Genomic DNA, 16,120 nt, shown 5'->3' with positions numbered 1-16,120 from the left:
ACATGCGTTTGAGGTGTATGGACGTTGACACATTAGGTCAGACGCCAACACCAAAATAGAATCCCAGACTTTGGTTATAGCCTGAACCATAATACAGTTGCCTCTACTAACCTCACTCTAGGGCCGTTCCATCTGATTTAAATCACTTTGACTGCAGCCTTTTTGATTTGAACGAAACCTTCCATACATGTTTTGCCCATGGTAGAAGTGGTCAGAAAGGGACATTTTGGACATGAATGACAAAACACTCAGGAGGTTCTCAAAGTAAACCCATTGTGCATAACCCACCATCACTGAAAAAGACAAACGGTTGAATTTGATATCATTTTATAGCTTACAAACAGGGTTGTCAAACTATTCTATAATTTCTTGAAAAAAAAGGTTTCATAAAAAATGCAATTTTTTAACCTTTAACGTCAATTATCTAAAAACGCGTAAACTCAGATTTTTCTCATTTTCACAAATGTTGTACTGTAGCTTAGACTCTTTCATATCATCTTTGGTGTTTGTGTTGTGCCAGCCATCGGTTGAGACACAGCATTCTCTTGAATACAGAATGGCTGTCAGTGACTGTCATTTCAATCATATAGAATTCATAGAATGGACCTATCCTTTCAGRCCGCTGYAATTTAGCTGGTACACCATTGACATATACATTTAATTGAAACTTTAACTTACAATTACTACCAGAAACATGGCCGTCAGTCCATCCACCATCGAATGTCAAATTGAATGAGAATATCTATTCTATTATCTATATTTATTATTTCAATAGGTTTCATATGGAGGATTAACAGTTTAAATTATAACAATGGATATTCCCACTTAAGTCAATATTCTCTGATGTGTGGACCTCCAACCATCCTTGTGGTACCATTTGAAAGTWWAAAAAAATATTTTACTAACATACTTACATGACACCCACCCTGTATTCAAGAGTATGCTGTGTCTCAACCAATGGCGGGCACAACACCTCAGATGATGTAAAATAGGGTCTACGCTACAACACATATGAAGATGACAGTTTTTTTTTGCGCGTTCCATTTTTGTTGATAAAAGCAAAAGAAAAAATTGTTTTATTAAAGGTCCATTGCTATCTCAATATCAAATCATTTCTGGGTAACAATTGAGTACCTTACTGTGATTTTTTATTAAAATGGTMAAAAAAAAGAAACAAATACCTTCTCAGCAAATAGCAATTTGGGAGTGGTCAGGGGAAAACTGAAAACTAGATGTTATTACTCAATTTGAATAAGTAGAGCAGCTGATGCAATTAAGGCCATGGCTAATTTAGAAATATAATAATATTATAATAACATGCCATTTAGAAGATGAGATGAAAGCATAAATCGTTGGGCCCTATGTCCAGTTGCAGTTCCATTAATTGCTCGGTTGTAGTGAATCAAGTCTTTGTAAAAAAAAACACACACAAAAAAAACACAAGAGTGGGCTTAATATGAGGGCAGGTTTTCTTTAACTTCCAAGAAAGGATTGGCTACCAGTATTACTGTCACTAATGGCTCTCGTTCTACAGAACTATAAAAAAGTGGCCTTTAAACTGACAGCCTGGAGTAAACGTATAGTTTAGCCTACTAGGTTCAGCTCACAAAACATCTAAGAGGAGAAGGCATAGACCTTCTACAGCAGCGTTTCCCAAACTCGGTCCTCGGTGACCTCAAGGGGTGAAACTTTTGGTTTTTGTCCTAACACTACACAGCTRATTCAAATGATCAAAGCTTGATGATTCGTTTATTATTTGAATCTGCTGTGTAGTACTAGAGCAAAAACCAAAACATGTACCCCTTGGGGTCCCAAGGACCAAGTTTGGGAAACCCTGTTCTAGAGGATCTGGAAATAAATTACTTCAGTGCCACAGGGACAATAATTTGGTATTTTTTATCTATTAGGCCTATCAATAAGAAAAGAAGCCTAAACGTATACAACAGCCTGGGCCTAGTAGACCTATCTAAAGGAAAGCAGGGTTTGGAGGATATAGGAAACTACTGGTTGGGGGAGGAGAATTGGGAAGGACGTAGCTGGCTGTGAGGGTCAACCAACCAGGTGTGGTGCAAATATATTTGTATAATTTTTTGTAATTTATATATATATATATTTTTTTACTTTGAACCCTTTTTCTTCCCAATTTCGTGATATCCAAATTGGTAGTTACAGTCTTGTCCTATCGCTGCAACTCCCATACGGACTCGGGTGAGGCGAAGGTCGAGAGCCATGCGTCCTCTGAAACAGGACCCTGCCTAGCCGCACTGCTTCTTGACACACTGCTCGCATAACCCTGAAGCCAGCCGCACCAATGTGTCAGAGGAAACACTGTCCAGCTGGTGACCAAAAAAATACCCAGACCCATCACAACGAGTGGCTTGAGCACGATGGGACATCCTGGCCGGCCAAACCCTCCCCTAACCCGGAAGACGCTGGGCAAATTGTGTGCCCCCTCATAGATCTCCCGGTCACGGCCGGCTGTGACACAGCCTGGGATCGAACCCGGGTCTGTAGTGACGCCTCAAGCACTGCGATGCGTGCTTAGACCGCTGCGCCACTCGGGAGGGCCGTAGGCCTATATTTTTACAGCTTTATTTAATTTGGTCAAAACTGTGTGGAATACCTTGAATCACTGAGGGCTCCAATTACCTTCAATTTGCTTCTAATAATCTCTAATTGTCAAAATCTCTAAATAGCCTAGTCAAGGTAGGCTAATGGCTGTCCTTGAAGAACAAGAAGACATGAGGCACCAGGGGAATGGAAGGAACACTACTAGCCTCAAGTCACTGCAACCAACCATGGCCTGGTTTCCCAAAAGCATCTTAAGGCTAAGTTAATCATTAGAACCATCGTTAAATCTCCAAGCGGTTTCCCAAAAACCATTGTTACTGAAGTTGCACTTGAAAACGCTCGTTATTTACCAACTGCCTCAGATCACTCATAGAACAGCTAAGTGCGTTGTTACATGCTTGTTTGCCCTTCCGCATCACTTTATTCACAAAAGATCTCAGCTAAACGTAAAATGAAGATCTTATCGTCTCTGTGACYGCTGATAACTTCAGAACGAAGTTGACTACAAATACAAAGTTGCCAAAGTGTTTGCAATTGTTACAAATACGTGAAGGATAAACATATGCTTTAAAATAAAACTGAGATGACTGCATTAAAAGATATAGGCTACATGGGCCCATATATTTCAATCATAATGAAATCAATTTAATGTTTAATCAATTGAAATCTATTTTGCCAATACTGCAATGTTTGCATATTCAGACCACTTGACCTTTTCCACATTGTTACATTACAGCCTTATTCGAAAATGTATTTTCCCCCCCTCATCAATCTACACACAATACCCCATAATGATAAAGCAAAAACAGGTTTTTGAAAACAGAGGAACTCTGGAGCTCTGTCAGAATGACCATCGTGTTCTTGGTCACCTCTCTGACCAAGGCTCTTCACCACCGATTATTCAGTTTGGCCAGGCGGCCAGATCTAGGAAGAGTCTTGGTGGTTCCAAACTTCTTTCATTTAAGAATGATGGAGACACTGTGTTCTTGGGGAACTTCAATGCTGCAGAAATGTTTTGGTACCCTTCCTCAGATCTGTGCCTCGACATAATCYTGTCTTGGAGCTCTACGGACAATTCCTTTGACATCATGGCTTGGTTTTTGATCTGACATAGACTGTCACCTGTGGGACCTTATATTGTCAGGTGTGTGCCTTTCCAAACCATGTTCAATCAATTGAATTTACCACAGGTGGACTCCAATCAAGTTGTAGAAACATCTCAGGGATGGTCAATGGAAACAGGATGCACCGGAGCTCAATTAGTTTTTTATTTTTAATACATTTGCAAAAATGTATAAAAATCTGTTTTCGCTTTGTCATTATGGGGTATTGTGTGTTGATTGAAGAGGCAAAAAAGTAATTTCATCCATTTTAGAATAAGGCTGTAATGTAACAAAATGTGGAAAAAGTCGAGGGGTCTGAATACTTTCCGAATGCACTGTATTTCATGATGTGTAACAACATGTGCACAATGACGTGCCCAATCTGTCATTTAGTGCATTGCTATTGGGTAAGCATAATAAGCAAGCTAAATATTTGCAGCCATAGGTGGTAATATCTCTCTAGGATCTGATCAATTGTCAATATTGTGGAGTATGCCTAATTCTAATGTTAAGGTAAGATTTTAATGGTGAAAGCGCTGCTTTTCTTTCGATTATATCAGTATGAAATCAAATTTTATCAAATAAAATATTATTAGTCTCATGCTTCATAAACAACAGGTGTAGACTAACAGTGAAATRCTTACTTACCTTCCCAATAATGCAGAGAGAGAAAATAGAGAAATAATAGAAAAGTAATAACATGTATTATTAAAAGTAATAATAAATACACAATKAGTAACAATGACTTTGGTATATACCCTGGGTACCAGTACTGAATCGATGTGCATGGGTACGAGGCCAAGCCAAAGCCCGGAGTTAAATCCCAGTGGCAATCTGTGGAAAGACTTGAAGATTGCTATTCACTGCCGCTCCCATCTAACTTAACAGAGCTTGAAACAATCTGCAAGCAAGAATGGGAAAAATGCCCAAATCCAGATGTGCAAAGCTGATACAGACATACCCAAGGTGACTCAAAGCTGTAATCGCCTCCAAAAGGTGCTTCTACAAAGTATTGACTCAGGTGTAAATAATTATGTAAATGAGATATTTCTCTATTTCATTTTTCAATAAATGTGCAAAAATGTGATTATGGGGTATTGTGTGTAGATGGCTGAGAAAAAAAAGGGAGGGGGGTATATTTTGAAGGGCATTCACTCACTGCTCTACAACGTAGTGAAAAAAAAAGGGTAAATTCAAGAGGATGCTACTAAATGATCAGTTGTCAGTATTGTCTAAATGTAGTCATTTGCCCTACGCCATTATGAATCAGTCAACTAATCATTAGATTCTCTACAATAGTATAACTTAATATGCTTGTACTTAACAGCGTTGATTAAGTAAGAACGTTAGTTTGTTGTGACCGTTGCTAGTTTTAAACCGCCCAACTCTTGGTTGTATCTCTTCCWTTTTTCGCCGTTGGGAGGTGGTAAAACTTGGAGCTGTTTCCACGGTTTGGACGAATCAAAATCAACTTGATGGCCTCGTGGTTTTTAAATCAATCAATCAGCCATTTAAATCAATGGCTTTCTATTCCTCTAACCCCAGTCAATCAACGTTGAGGGGGTGTTTCCATTAAATTATAAAAGGGAAAGACTCGAACAGATTGTCTTCGGGGAAGATATACATTGAATCTCAGTCTGTTAGCTTTGTAAATTAATAAATATATAGACCCAATTTTGTTTTTGTATTCTGCGGATTTCATTTAGAAAAACCCCATGTTATCACACAGGAACCTGCAGCCACTAGCTAGCTTGTCAGTTGACATTCAAAAGTTAGCGCCATTCTGCCCGTGGAGCAGTGATAGTTCAATTGAGCAGCAACCACTTTACTATGGCCATAACAAAATTCAATTCACTCTAATCATGCTAAATTATCTTGAGTAAATAGTATTGTGAACCATATATGGTAAAGACATAGGGTTTGGACTTTTTTATTTTATTTTTATAAACATTGAATTAAATAATTGTATGGGTTAACACCCTACATTTTGAATTCAGGCTCTAACAAACTGTGGAAGGGTTATGAATACTTTCAGTACATGCAACTAGTAATGAAGTGACTAGGCAACAGGATAGGTAATAAACAGTAGCAGCAACGTTTGTGACGAGTTTAAAAAGTTAGTACAAAAATGGTCAATGTAGGTGGTTAAAAAGTTAACCAAACAGCTACCCGGACTAACAATTTAGCAGTCTTATGGCTTGGGGGTAGAAGCTGTTCAGGGTCCTGTTAGTTCCACACTTGGTGCATCGGTACCACCCTCTATGACTTGGGTGGCTGAAGTCTTCAACACTTTTTAGGGCCTTCCTCTGACACCACCTGGTATAGAGGTCCTGGATGGTAAGGAGCTTGGCCACAGTGATGTACTGGGCCGTACGCACTACCTACCCTCTGTAGCGCCTTGCGGTCAGGATGCCAAGCAGTTTCCATACCAAGCGGTGATGCAGCCAGTCGAGATGCTCTCAATAGTGCACCTGTATAACTTTTTGAGGATCTGAGGGCCCATGYCAAATCTTTTCAGCCTCCCGAGGGGGAAATTAACATTGTGGTGTCCTCTTCACAACTGTGTTGGTGTGTGTGGACCATGATAGATTCTTAGTGATGTGGACACCGAAAAACTTGAAGCTCTCGACCCGCTCCACTACAGCCCGTCGATGTGAATGGGGGCGTGCTTGGCCCTCCGTTTCCTGTAGTCCACATTCAGCGGCTTGGTCTTGCTGACGCACTTCGCCAACGTTCTCTGCGTGCCGTGGTGTTTTGGGAAACGGCCTGCCTCTTCGGCCACTGTAGGAACGATGCATTGTTAAGACACTCGTAAGCCTAGGTTCCATCACTATCAGGAAACCGAGCCCAGCTCCCTGCTTTACTGTCTCTGTAAAATCACTCTGCACAAAACAGACTTCAAGTTCCCACCCAACTTGACCAAGCCTAGCCTACCTCACACACAGAGAAGGCTAGGCTACTTGTAATGGAATGCCAACACATACCACAGTGTAAATCAAATCCGATTTCTAAATGATATTAAACYACCCCAATTGTTTCACTGAAGAGTCATCTGAAAATCCACGTCTCTGTTGTGGAATTGCTTAACATGAAACTGCTGACAACAAAACAGTAGCCTCAAAAGAATGACTCAGGTCAGCTACAATGTTGGCTTTGTGAAACTAGTTTGATAGGAAGGAGAGGGCTAGGCCACTTGACATTGAGCAACATATAGATGTACKGGATTTACAAACTGGCATTAAAACATTCCACAGGATCTCAGTGTACACTTTGCACTGAGATAAAGAACATGGGAGAATCGAGGGCAAATGAATGAATTCAAATCTGAGTTTCCATATCAGGCTACCAAAATAAAACACACCATCCTACTTGCTTTAATGATGAGGGTAAAAAAAATTATACAGTTACGTATTGGGACATTTCTTATGACAATATAGGCCTGCCGCAAAAAAAAAAAAATTGCGCTAGTCAGCTGTACCTGAACCAAAACTATTTTCCTTCAATTCTCCATCCCAAAAATAAATAAATAGTAAGAGAATTTGTTTTCGGCACTTTTACTTCCATGACTGATCAAAAYGTGTGTTCTCATGGCTCTCTCTTGACCCTCTGCAGCAGACATATGGTGAGCAAATATGTTTGGAATATCAAATCGCAATATTGAATTGCAATACATATAGAATCGTGAGAATCGCAACACATATCATATTGGCACTTAAGTATTGTGATAATATCGTATTGTGAGGTCCCTGGCAATTCCCAGCCCTACTAGCTGGTATAGAGGAAGCTCTTGCGTTTGAGGGACACAAAGGTGCATTGTGGATGGAAATGTGGAAGTGAGCTGCCTCGTAGTGTGAATTAGCACATAGACTAAGATAAGGTTTCAGCCCGCAAATGTCCACAGCAACTGACACTTCCCTTCRCACCCTGAGCCAAGACAGAGGCGAATTTTAAACCCTCACCACTGGTGGAACATCGTTCAATGAAACGACTCATGCAGCTAACTACTGTAGCCTATACCTTATCTACAACAGCCTTGGGATGCTTTCCAACTGGCAGAAAAAAATACAGCCATAAAAAGAGTTCTGAAGGGCAAATTTAATGCTGTTGTGCCGTCTGAAAGGTTTGTTTTTGAGAAAGAGCAAGACTGTGTACCTTGAGTGTGCGGTTCCAAATTGATACTAATAAAGAATAAGGAGATTTATAAAGAACACGAAAGGAACACAGCTGGATTTGTTGTCAACACAGGCCTGCCTTTCAATGGGCAATTTTAGTCTAAGAGGCTAGGTGATTTGATTATCTGTCCAGTCAAAGACTTTAATTAGTCATGTAGGTGTTACCAAACAATGGAAAATTACTGGTTTACAAACCTCAGACTACTCCCCACTTGGTAGTACAATATCACTACTAATAGACATTCAAAACCGCTTCAATAGTTTAGCTCAGATGTGTTGCAATGTTCTCGAAACATGCCCATAATTTCATGGTAACATATTGTAGGGTGTCCACCCACTCTGCTTTGTTGATGCAACTGCACCGCCCACAACCGCAAGACCCTCCTGCACAACGCATCACCGGGGGCAAACTACCTGCCCTCCGGGACACCTACAGCACCCGATGTCACAGGAAAGCCAAAAAGATCTTCACAACAACCACCCGAGCCACTGCCTGTTCACCCCGCTACCATCCAGAAGGCGAGGTCAGTACAGGTGCATCAAAGCTGGTACCGAGACTGAAAAACAGCTTCTATCTCAAGGCCATCAGACTGTTAAACAGCCATCACTAACAMAGAGAGGCTGCTGCCTACATACAGACTTGAAATCATTGGCCACTTTAATAAATGGATCACTAGTCACTTTAATAATGCCACTTGAATAAATGTTTACATAACTTGCATTACTCATCTCATAACGAGATAACATAATGAGAGAAAAACTGCTGATGCAGAACCAAATTTCAGAATTGCACCTATTCTAGTTGAATACCTCCCCTTGAAAAATACAAATAATATACATTTTGGGGGAAATTGATCCACGGACCTACAAAAGGGGCAGCAGTTGCCCCTGCTCTAAATTGACAATGATTTTGTAGGAATGCTAGCACTGGGTTCCCCAACTTGTTCATGTTGAGGCCCCGTAAATAACAAAAATAACAATATCAGGCTTATATGAGAAAATACCTGATTGTGATTTTACCTAACAAAAGTCTTGACATTTTAGTTATTTCTGTCACTTTGCTGAATACCCTGAAAGCCCCGTGCAGACCTCCAGGGGCCCATGAACCCCAGTTTGGGAACCCCTGTACTGGTCTGTGTGGCTTGGGATTTCCTTGAGGTAAACCTATTTCTCGTAGTTATCAATTAGTGGGCTCAGTTTGTTTGCAATGAGCCAAGAGAAATAAAAAGGCTACCTTCACAACAAGCAGTGCAGTTTAAATAAAGCTGCTTTAACTTTTTCTGGGACCCAACCAAATTCACATTGAAATGTGAGTTAAAGATCTGTCACTCATTGAAAGCAAGTCTAAGAAGTGGTAGATCTGTTCTTTGTGCTCTATTTATGTTTCCCTTTCTTAAGTTTAGTTTTTGCATCGCTTACTTTCATTTTTGTAAACCAGCTTTAAAACCAGCTGAAAATACAATATTTTTGGTCATTTGAAAATATATTTCCCAGCGGTTTATATGGTACAATGATTCTCTACACTATACGTAGCTTTTTTTTGTCACAAACTGAAATTAGGCGAAGTACTAGAATTTTAGCAACCAGGAAATGGCAGAGCAATGTCTGCATATTGCACCTTTAAGCAATGGATTATATTGGCTTGACAAGGMAATAGGGCATCTCAAATTACTGTGGCAAGACCCTATATATAATTCAACAAACACAGATGAAAGGCTATTTATTATTTTGTATCTCAAAAATGGCCTAATGTAACATTGTGATAATGCTTCAGGGAACGTAGCCTATTGAGTGGGGTCAATAAATGAATATTTAACAAACTGGACACATTGTAATTCTTAGGATGCCCAGTACAAAGTGTCCATATGGTATCCTGACCCATATTGCTGCTTTCCACACCTGGTCATGAACAACACTTGCCAACTGATGAGAAGAACCGCCAGATAGCAATATCGCTAACGTTAGCTAGTATTTAATGCCCAGTTCCATCTTGCAAGCTAGGAAGCGGTTAGACTAACCGCTAGCTAGCTAATTACAGTAACTAGCAAACTAGACAAATTGGTTAACGTTAGCTACCTATCATGATGCTTGCAACATGCATGTTGGGGCAATCAGCTGCTATTCATTGTTAGCTCATAATTACACAGACATGATTGTCGTCAGACATGAACGATAATAGCTGCGATACAACCAGTAATTGTATTTTGACATTGTGCTTGAAACACAGCTAGCACAATAATAAACAGACTGACTCGCCTAAATTACTGGAACGATATTGCACAATGCACGTGAAACATAATGCACTAACTAACGTTACTAGGCTAGCTACCAGCTAACTAGTTACCTTACTAGAAGGTCAACTCGACATTATTAGCAGTAAAGACTTGTCAGGGAGCTGCAGGAATGAATAGCTAGCTAGCTAGCTAGCAAGCACAGGTTAATGTTCAGGAAAGGCTGTGTACGCTGCCGGAAAATATGTCAACCAGTCGTTTGAAATGATTCTCCTCCCTAACTCACTGTTATTTTACAAATTAATGGGCATATGATGTGCCCCCTCCTTAATAAATGGGCCTGTTACTAACTACCCCACTCACAAAAATGGCTCCCCCCCTCCCTTCAGAGTTGGGCCCTCCCCTCCTCAGTAGTCTCTTACCTCGGAATTTCAGTTCGTGCTGTGGCTCCAAGAGCAGGACCTGATCTTGCCTGGCCATGTCCCAGCGGTTCCAAGGGGATAGCTCAATGTAAATCGTTTCCGTAGATTACTCCTGTTGTGGTGATGTTAGCTAGTGTTATCTTTAGAGTTATTATTATGCTAATTAGCTATGCGATTATATTGTCCCCCGGTCAGTGCAAATAGCCAGGGAGCTACTAGCGGCGGTTGTGATGCAGCAAGAAAGGAGTGAGAGAGAGGCTTTGTGCAACGTCACAGCCCCTGCATAGCCACTCAACGAGGAGTGAAGAGGTGATGCGAGACGGAGTCCGGGCAAAGCTTGGGAGTTGGGACACCTAAGCCTGGGAGGGAGGGACAGGTGTCTCATGGACATCAATCTTTCTCAGGGCCTTCTTATGTATCATGTTATCACAGTGTTATGGCCTCTTATAATTAATGCCATACATCATGCATTTCTAACGACCTATAATGTCATTCCTGTTAATCCTGTACAGTTTCAGGCAAGTGCAAATTGACAACAATAAAAAAATCACTTTGATAAAGTATTTACCCAATAAAAGGATATACATTTATGTTTCTGTAAACCATACCTGCAAAAGTGGGAAATGTGCCAGTTCCAATACACAGCCCTGTGGTGCACCTATATTCATGTATCACCCTTCACAATGTCACTTTATAACATGCATGTGACACACAGGTTTACTTGAAATAACTAACATGATTGACCCCAGTGCTGGTGTGTTGAGAGGTTGTCAGGTGAACGTTCTGCATCCTCAGCACTATTCAAAGTGCAGCTTGGAATCCTATCCCAGTGATACACATGCCTGAAGTGTCATGTATTAAATATATATATATACACATATATAAATAACCAGAAGGCTAACTGTCACTGGAGCAACAGGACCAATTACATAACACCACTGACACACATAAGCACACAGCCTCCAAGGTACCTCTGGTCCAGGTCGTTAGTACCTGTACCTCTTAACTTAGAAGAGGAATGTGCACCAACACCCTGGACCAGAGGTATTCACAGCCCAGCCCAGCACACAGTATCCCACTCACACCACACATTCCTTCAATATTTWTTTATTTATTAGTAAACTGCTTGACAATTCCCTTTTAGACATTCAACAAACAATGCTAACATGTTTCACACTCTTTTTTTTGTTATTGGTTTACAGTCATTATGACAAGTATGAAAGCTAAATATGACAAAGTAGTGGTGGAGTTACTATACATGTGTAGATCTATGCCTGGTCTAGCATCTCAGACAATGTAACATACATTATATTCAACCTTACAGGCTAAATAGTCATTGATTTGTGCGCATGTTTGGTCGCATCTATATAAGACAATTCAAATAGATTTTGCAGCAACACATTCTCAGGACCAGCCTAAGACTGTTGGTATTTTTCCCAAAAATTATTAATGCAACTGGTTGTCTTTCTATGATAGGCCCTTAGCACTCTAATGCCGCATATCATATGTCAAATTCAGTAACTTTATCTTGTCACACACCAGACATAAATCAGTAACACTTAGACATTACACTGTTGTTATTTATGTTACAAATATCTACATTTCCAACTGCTAAGCATTAGAACAAATGTGAGCAATGCAATTGTGATGCGTGTTATTGAAATTACATTTTAAATGTCACAGAGAAGAAGCTGCCTCATCTTCTACAAAGACAGAGCAAAATAAAAAGTCATACTGTAAAATAATGATTGCTGGAATACAAAGGCATATGATGCAATGCCATTACAAAGGCTATGAAAGAAGTTGATTTACTCAAACAAACATTACAAGATGTATTGGGACTTGTCTGGTYAATATTTTTTCAGATTGGTTTGCTGCAGAAAAATGGCAATTACMATCGCGGCAAAATAATCAGCAATAATACCTAAAAGGTACACAAATATTTCATCTGAAAGTGCAGTTGTAAAGTACCAGAAATACATTTCCCTTTTTAATAAATGCACTGTCCTGGCTAACTACGATATCATTTCAAGTGGAAATCATTGAGGAACACTTAAAAACGCCACAACCATAAACATTGTATTTTTAAAGGCCTTTTGAATAATTGATGATTAGAAGCTCAAAACGTAATCAATCACTAAAAGTAACATGTAAGCATATTATAGCTCGTCACCAAGCTCAGGACCCTGGGACTAAACACCTCCCTATGCAACTGGATCCTGGACTTCCTAACAGACCGACATCAGGTGGTGAGGGTAGGCAACAACACACCCAACAAGCTGACCCTCAACACAGGGCCCCCCCCAACTGTGTGTGCTTAGCCCCCTCCTGTACTCATTGCTCGTCTCCAACTCCATCATCAAGTTTGCTAACGACACGACGGTGGTCTGCCTGATCACCAATGATGATGAGACAGCCTACGGCAGCGCTTCCCAGACTCRGTCCTCAGGACCCCAAGGGGTRCAAGTTTTGGTTTTTGCCCTAACACTACACAGCTGATTGAAATGATCAAAACAATCAACTAATCAGCTGTGCAGTGCAAGGGAAAAAAAACAAAACTTGCACCCCTTGGGGTCCCGAGGACCACATTTGGGAAACCCTACAGGGAAGAGATCAGCACGACAACCTCTCCCTAAATGTCAGCAAGACCAATGAGCTGATCTTAGAATTCAGGAAAGAGGGGCCCCATCAATGGGGCTGCAGTGAAGAGGGTCAAGAGCTTCAAGTTCCTCCATCGAGAACATCCTGACTGGTTGTATCACCGTCTGATATAGCAACTACACCGCCCTCAACCGGAAGGCCCTACAGAGGGTGGTACGGACAGTTCCAGCTCATCATTGCGGGTGAGCTCCCAGCCATCCAGGACGTACATGCCAGGCGGTGACAGAAGATGATACTGGTGCATCAAGGCTCGGACAAACAGACTCAGCATCAGCTTCTAACCCCTGGCCATGTGTTTTCTTAATTACACTGAACAAAAATATAAACGCAACATGTAAAGTGTTGTTCCMWTGTTTCATGAGCTGAAATAAAAGATCCCAGACTTTCCATACACACTAAAAGTTTATATCTTAAATTTTGTGCGGAAATTTGTCTACATTCCTGTTAGTGAGCATTTCTCATTTGCTAAGATAATCCATACACCTGACAGGCGTGGCATATCAAGAAGCTGATTAAACAGCATTATCATTACACAAGTGCAACTTGTTCTGGGGTCAAAAGGCCACTAAAATGTGCCGTTTTGTCACAACACAATGCCACAGATGTCTCATATTGAGGGAGCTTGCAATTGGCATGCTAACTGCGGGGATATCCACCAGAGCTGTTGCCAGATAATTTAATGTTAATTTCAGTACCATATGCCGCCTCCTTCATTTTAGAGAATTTGGCAGTACGTCCAACCGGCCTCACAACCACAGACCACGTGTAACCACGCCAGCCCAGGTCCTTTCTGTCTGCAATAAAGCACTTGTGGGAAAAAAGAAAAACTCATTCCGATTGGCTGGACCTGGTTCCCAAGTGGGTGGGCCTATGCCCTCCCAGACTCATCCATGGCTGTRTCCATAACCAGTCATGTGAAATCTATAGATTAGAGCCAAATTAATTTATTTCAATTGACTGATTTCCTTATGAACTGTAACTCAGTAAAATCATTGCGTTTATATTTTTTGTTCAGTATATACACACATATATATATACACATACATACATACATACACACACAAAAAATGAGTTATACTATTTTGATATTGATTACTGCACTGTTGGGTAGAGCGTGCAAGTCAAGCATCTCACTGTACATGTGACAATAAAACTTGAAACTAGATCTTCTCGATCCCTAAAAATTCTTGTCACATTTTAGTAACCCTTGCCATAAAGACAATTATTGCACTGAGATGGTTGTTAAAAAAAAAAATCCTGAAGAACATTACAGTCAACCCTGCTATTAACACGCCTCCCCATCAGCACTGATTATAATGGAAAGGACAAAAGCCCCTTTAAGACAACTTCACCTCAAGAGACCCACCCTGAAACACAATTATTCCTCCTATCCCTTAAAGTGTGCAATTGTGTACTCCTCGCCGCTCATTTAAAAGCGTTGGGTTCGATTGGTGTCCACTGTATACAGGGAGAGTTTTTCCATCATATTTCTGAAACCAGTCATTTCCTTTAAATCCATGAAAGGAAGTGAACAAATGCACACATTACGAGAAAGGACAGACAATTCAGAGGCAGGCTGGCCAGTCCACAGCTAGAGGCAGGCTGGCCAGTCCACAGCTTGGAGGGCAGGCTGGCCAGTCCTCAGCTGGAGGCAGGCTGGCCAGTCCCAGCTGGAGGCGGCTGGCCAGTCCCAGCTAGAGGCAGGCTGGCCAGTCCTCAGCTGGAGGCAGGCTGGCCAGTCCTCAGCTGGAGGCAGGCTGGCCAGTCCTCAGCTGGAGGCAGGCTGGCCAGTCCTCAGCTGGAGGCAGGCTGGCCAGTCCTCAGCTGGAGGCAGGCTGGCCAGTCCTCAGCTGGAGGCAGGCTGGCCAGCCTCAGCTGGGCAGGCTGGCCAGTCCTCAGCTGGAGGCAGGCTGGCCAGTCCTCAGCTGGAGGCAGGCTGGCCAGTCCTCAGCTGGAGGCAGGCTGGCCAGCCCTCAGCTGGAGCAGGCTGGCCAGCCCTCAGCTGGAGGCAGGCTGGCCAGCCCTCAGCTGGAGGCAGGCTGGCCAGCCCTCAGCTGGAGGCAGGCTGGCCAGCCCTCAGCTGGAGGCAGGCTGGCCAGCCCTCAGCTGGAGGCAGGCTGGCCAGCCCTCAGCTGGAGGCAGGCTGGCCAGCCCTCAGCTGGAGGCAGGCTGGCCAGCCCTCAGCTGGAGGCAGGCTGGCCAGCTCCTCACTGGAGGCAGGCTGGCCAGTCCTCACTGGAGGCAGGCTGGCCAGTCCTCAACTGGAGGCAGGCTGGCCAGTCCTCAACTGGAGGCAGGCTGGCCAGTCCTCAACTGGTGTTAAATGTGGCCCATTGACGTGTTTTCGGCAAGAGGGAAAGACACTAGGAGGAAATCAAGAGGAAAGGGGAACAACTACATGGAGTGCTCTATGCTAGGCATTATCCCTAAATTGCCTGTCAAATGGCAATAGGTCCGGAACTAAAATGTGACACTTTAAATTACTGTACTACCCAGAGGAGCAATTTAAGACAACAGAGTGAACACATTGCTCAGTGTTCCTTCATCGTTTCTCTTTGTATTTTTGGACAAGGTGTTCCAGATCCACACCATATTCAAGCTTCACAGCGTAGTGAAGGCAGCCAGCAGCAGAAAGAAGGAGCAAGGGGAACGAATGAAACAGGTCCCCGGGAATAGAGCACATCATTTGGAATTGAAAAGAGAGCACAGTTCATCAGCGGGTCAGCATGTCAATGGAAAGCTGTGCCTGGTTCTCTGCGGGAAACCTTTTCTTTAGAAAGATCTAAAGATTGTTGACTTAGAACAAGTCCAGTTTCCAGACATGGTCCTTTTTTTTATTTTAATCTCTGGCCAGGTAGTAAAACTGTTGGATGTGCGAGCCAGTGCTTATTCTGTAAAAGGAATGAGAAAAGAACGATGATTTTTTTTTTTTTTTATGGGACAATTAAAGAATTGGCAGG

General features: G+C 42.0%; 1 pseudogene; it reads right to left on the bottom strand.

The window, feature by feature from the left end:
• The window catches only part of LOC111955391 (vesicle-associated membrane protein-associated protein B/C-like), a 34,121-nt pseudogene extending 23,319 nt beyond the window's left edge, over positions 1 to 10,802 (bottom strand).
• Between the last annotated feature and the right edge of the window lie 5,318 nt (positions 10,803 to 16,120).

This window comes from Salvelinus sp. IW2-2015, linkage group LG30 (genome assembly GCF_002910315.2).
Source record: "Salvelinus sp. IW2-2015 linkage group LG30, ASM291031v2, whole genome shotgun sequence".
Taxonomy (NCBI): domain Eukaryota; kingdom Metazoa; phylum Chordata; class Actinopteri; order Salmoniformes; family Salmonidae; genus Salvelinus; species Salvelinus sp. IW2-2015.
The sequence above is the reverse complement of the archived record's forward strand: the minus strand, read 5'-3'. Positions and strand labels throughout refer to the sequence as shown.